General features: G+C 40.2%; 1 pseudogene across 1 annotated transcript; it reads right to left on the bottom strand.

Moving 5' to 3' along the window:
* Positions 1-448: 448 nt before the first annotated feature.
* LOC149029646 (pentatricopeptide repeat-containing protein At5g66520 pseudogene) lies at positions 449-4,901 on the bottom strand (annotated as a pseudogene). Its single transcript, XR_016171189.1, has 3 exons — positions 2,545-4,901; positions 1,467-1,547; positions 449-1,378 (listed from the first exon to the last, which is right to left on the bottom strand). The product of XR_016171189.1 is annotated as a pentatricopeptide repeat-containing protein At5g66520 pseudogene (transcript).
* Positions 4,902-5,149: the final 248 nt, after the last annotated feature.

The following is a 5,149-nucleotide window of genomic DNA, read 5'->3' as shown; positions in this document are numbered from 1 at the left end:
AGGGCTGTAACTTACATTATAAATAAAGCATTATGGGGGAAGGAGAGAACACACACAATTTCTCTCTTCTTCATCCTCTCCTCTCTCTCTCTCTCTCTCTCTTGTGTCTCTAATAGAATTTCTTCTCTGACATTGCATCAGCATGAAACATGGATTTTCATCTCTGAAAACAGGAAATCACAACAAAACCCCAAGCCAACAGGAGCAGGCAACCGAGCAGCAAAAACAAAAAACCCAAGTGGCGAGAACAGAACCCAAAGACCACAAACAAGTGCAGTGCAAGCAAGCAACAGAGTCACCACAAGACTTTGGCGGAGTTCAAGAGGTTTCCAAGAGTTGAACACCAAATACAATTCCTAGAACTCATTGTCTCAAGACCCAAACTAACATTAAGAGAGAAGTAACCATCCCACATCATTTGAGAAATGGGCTCAGGTCTCAGAGAATTTCAGTCCTCTTGTCCTATCTCATGCTAGATTGTTCAAGGTCTTTACATCTCTAAGTACTGTTTCAGTACCTGAAATCAAGCAAGAGCTTTATCTCCCTCTCTCCATAAATATAGAGCTTGTGCAACTCAAGGTGTGGACCCAAAAAAGCATATAGATGGATTTCTTCATCTTGAAGAACAACTGATCAAAATTTAAAGATATTATGATGGCTAGGTTATCATAAAACACATGATGGAAAAATAATAATAATAATAAATATTAGATTTTGCAAAGTCTTGCATATGAACTCCTGATCAGATTAGATTATTTCTAAGGGCGCAAGTACTATAAAAAACAATACAAATTTCCCTCTCCATAAGCCTCCAACTGCTCGCATTAAAGAAATGGGGAAGAAGATTAGTCAAAAGTTGATTAACTCATTCAATAAGAAAGCAAGAAACAACAGAAACACAGTTACTTAGATAACAAACAACTCAGATAAAAAGTATAACAAATTTCTTCTTCTTTTTTTCTTCCTAAAAGAAACATAGTTACTACTCGGTACATACACAGGCTGTGGATAACCCTCTTAACTTCTTGTAATTCTAAATACTACACACACCAAAGCAAAAAGAAAAAGATGGAGAAATCAAACCTTGCAATTTAGCTTTGAGTAATTAACACACTTTGATTAACCAACACACCCAATGCTCTTCTTCTGCTGACGTTGTCTCCTGTCAGTTAGGTAGGCTTAAACAAGTTGGCATTTCCAGTATTAAAAAGCAGACTACAATCCTGCTGGAACCATCAGAGCACTTAGAAAAATTCCCATGCTTCCAAGTACCTGGTTAAGCCACCACACTAAACCAAATACTTTTTGGTTTCTTACCTTACTCCAGTGAAGGGATTGGTAAGGATGATGAAATGAGGCAGTACTTGCTGCTATTCAACTGCCATTTGAAATGGGGATTTGATTGTAAGGAAAATGAGAAAAAAAAATCAATGAAATCAGTTTATCCTAGGGATAGATTTGCTTACAGGAACAGGGATGGAGGATGAGTTCTGCTTCCCGGCATCCTGACCTTCTAGGGTTTCGTGAGAATCCTATTTCGACTTTACCTGCAACCAAATCATAGCAAGCATTATGAGATGAGAAACTAGGGTTTCATAAAAATGTAGCGAGCAAAAAATCACTGCTGTTGGAAGCTTAGCATGGAGGAGACGCCGGATTTGCGGAGCTTCAAAGCCTCTCCAGGCTGTTGGCTCTTTACATGAACACCAAATGGGGCTTTATTGGGACCACTTTTATTAGTTTTGTTTCTGTTTTTTGGTAAAAACATGCCTTACATGTTCTGAAAAGGCATTCTTGAGACCATTTCCATATCCGTTTGTTCTTAAAGAACGGAAGAACGAACAGTATCATCAAACGCCTCTAGCCCGTTCTTCTATTCTCAAAAACTAAGAGAACACCAGAAACGTTCTTTAAGAACATTACCAAACACTGCCACAAGGACAGTAATGTTCAGGAACTTCGTTCCTAGAGCTTTTCAATAAAATTTCCATCCTTTAGACTCCAAAAAAAAAGAGTCAAACTATGGCAATAAGGAAAACCAAGAACTTCACATTCACATTTCATAAGTACAAAAAGATGTTACATGAAGCATATTAAAAGTGCATATATATATATATATTTTTTTTGATAATGTTAAAAGTAAATACATAAAAAAATAATAATATTACTACTAGTAAAAACAGCTCAAACAAAGGGTTTAGAAAATGAAGAACGAAGGTTGAGCGTAGCAAGGTGAAAAAAGCCCAATGAAGAGAAAACTATCAACCCAGATTTTGGAGCCAAATCTAAGGACCAATAACAAATAGAGTATAAAACATAAAGGCAAATCTGGCGCCAAAGGCTCCCGCACAAGCAATGTCTGAGGGGCAGTTTTTCTATGCAGCCTTACCCCAACAATTTTTGTTGAAAAGCTGTTTCAATACCTTGCCCTCAGGTAACAACTGTGGTCTACACACCATTGCGCTAAATAGACCATCCTAGTTAGAAATGGTAAACTTAATGCTCTTTTCCTACTAGAAGGTTGCAATACCAATGGAAACATACCAGACATAGAACGGCAAAATGGGATAAATGATTCAGGATCCCAGCAACAAGTCTAATGGCATAACTAGGAGGTGCACACTGTATGCATTTTTGTGTCCTTTTGGGAATATATACATAACACGCCTGCTGAATCCCTGCTTTTCTGATGATCAAAACATGGCCTCAGTGATTGCCAAAAACTGCCTTCATTGGATGACTGCTCATGAAGGCAACCCAAGACATTACATAACATGAATGGTCATGACGCTTCTATAATACTGTTCCCTGGGTCCTTGGCAACTCTTTTCTCTTTAAACAATCTTCTAACAGTTTCCACATCATCCCACCTCCTAGCAGCTGCAAATATATTTGACAAGAGAGCGTATCTCCCACTCTGGTGTGGCTCCAAGTTGATAAGATGCTTCCCCAATTCTTCTCCAAGTTCTTCATTTCCATGAATTTTACATGCACTAACAAGGGCACCCCACAAGCCAGCATGGGGGTGAACTGGCATAGATTCTACAAAATCCAAAGCTTCTTTGATGAGGCCAGCTCTTCCAAGTAGGTCAACCATGCAGCCGTAGTGCTCTGGCTGAGGTTCAATTTCATACTCTTGAGTCATCAAAGAAAAAATCTGACGACCTTCATCTACCAATCCTAAATGACTACATCCATGTAGCACGTTTAGAAATGTTACCCCATTTGGGGCAACACCAGCCATCTGCATCCGCCAGAAGAGTGACAGGGCTTGCTTCCCACAGCCATTCATGGCCAAACCACCTATCATCGAGCTCCATGACAAGACATTCTTTACTGGCATCTCATTGAAGACTTTGAGAGCTTTCTCAGGGCTTCCACACTTACCATACATGTCCACCAGAGCTGTCCCTAAGGTCACACTAAGCTCAAACTTATGATCTTCTACATAAGTATGTAGCCACACACCCTGTTGCAATGCTCTAAGTTGTACACAGGCTGATACTGTGCTCACCAGTGCAGACTCATTTGGTCTGATTCCAAGTCCAACCATCTCTGCAAACAGCTGCAAAGCCTCATTCCACATCCCACATTTTGCATAACCTGAAATCATTGCACTCCATGAATCCACATTTCTTTCAGGCATTTCTTCAAACAATCGTCTTGCTTCATCACATCTTCCCATTTGTGCACAGCCCACGATCATTGCAGTCCATGAAATTGCATTCCTATATGGCATCCGATCGAAGAACCGTCGAGCCATGTCAATATCCCCAGAATTTGAGTATCCAGTAACCAATGTAGTCCAAGATACAACATTGGCTATGCTGGAGTGTTCTCCAAATAACCGACGAGCATAATCAAGCTCTTGGCAATTCGAATACATCCTAATCATGTTATTTAGGACAAATACATCATAATCGATTCCTAATTTTTTAACATGGGCATGGAGTTGTTGCCCTTGAAAGATGAATGACTTGTTCGAACAACATTGGAATAGAAAAGGGAAGGTATAGTTATCCGGTGAGATACGAGCACGAAGCATCCGAATGTAGAGATGAATGGATTCTAGAGTGTCGAATCTTTGAGAGAAGCCTCTGATCATGGAGTTGTATATGAAAAGCATTGGGTGTTCGACCTGGTCGAAGAGAGTTTGAGCATACTTGAAGTCACCAGAATTCGCAGCAAAAGCTAACAGTCTGGTAGTGGTGAGGATGTCATTGGCGAGGCCGGAGGTTATGATGTGGGCGTGAAACACTTTTAGTTCAGCCATGTCCGCGAATGCGGCTAAAGAAACGGTGAGATTTTGATGGTGGAGCAAAGCTAACTTTCTTACGAGATAACCCGAATTCATCCTTGAAATACAAGTCTTGCATCCCAAGATCAAGAGACTTACTCCATTCTTCAGGAAAATAAGCAGAAGGCATTATTAGCTACAAACATCATTATTAGAAGTCTCCGATTTGTTGCGACGAACAGGGGTGGAGATGCAGATGTTGCTTAACAATGGTTGTGCGTCAGAAGAAAAAGTCTTGGATTTGGTGCATCAGAACTAAGAAGAAGAAGAACGCAGCAACGCGTCCGATCTTTCAATCGAAAATTCGGATTTCTCGCTTTGTTCATCGCAACCGATTGACTGATTCGTTGTTTTTCAAGTGTTAAATTTTAGTGATGGGATTTTCTTTCTCCCATCTACCTGCCTCAATCTCCGCAACTCGGATTTTTAGGGTTTGTGAGTTGCGGAAGCCCTCTCTTGCTCTTCGAAGCAAATCCAGTACTTAAAATCCAGAAAACGGAGAAGATTCAGAAGAAAAAGAATATACGAACAGAGAAAAAAAAAGAACCCAAGCAAGTGTGGCTGGAAACAACCAGACTTGCAGACGCTTCGTTCTCCCTGTCTTTCTCACAACAAGAGTGGTTGGTTTTGTGTTAAATCGAAACGGTTTTCGGTCCAACTCGGGTTCACTTGAAGTTCGTTTCACTTGTGGAAGAATTATCCACGTGCTTATTTGAACGATTGTGATTAAACTTTTGCCACCCTGTACAATTTCAATGTTGAGCAGCATAAACAGCACCTTGCAGCACCCTGACACAATCAGAGCAAGAGTAATACATTAAGAGTGAGACTTGAATGCTGCGTATTTAATGT

The sequence above is a fragment of the Hakea prostrata genome, chromosome 1, assembly GCF_041222555.1.
Source record: "Hakea prostrata isolate BN-2017 chromosome 1, UWA_Hpros_2, whole genome shotgun sequence".
NCBI classification, from domain to species: Eukaryota; Viridiplantae; Streptophyta; class Magnoliopsida; order Proteales; family Proteaceae; genus Hakea; species Hakea prostrata.
The sequence above is the reverse complement of the archived record's forward strand: the minus strand, read 5'-3'. Positions and strand labels throughout refer to the sequence as shown.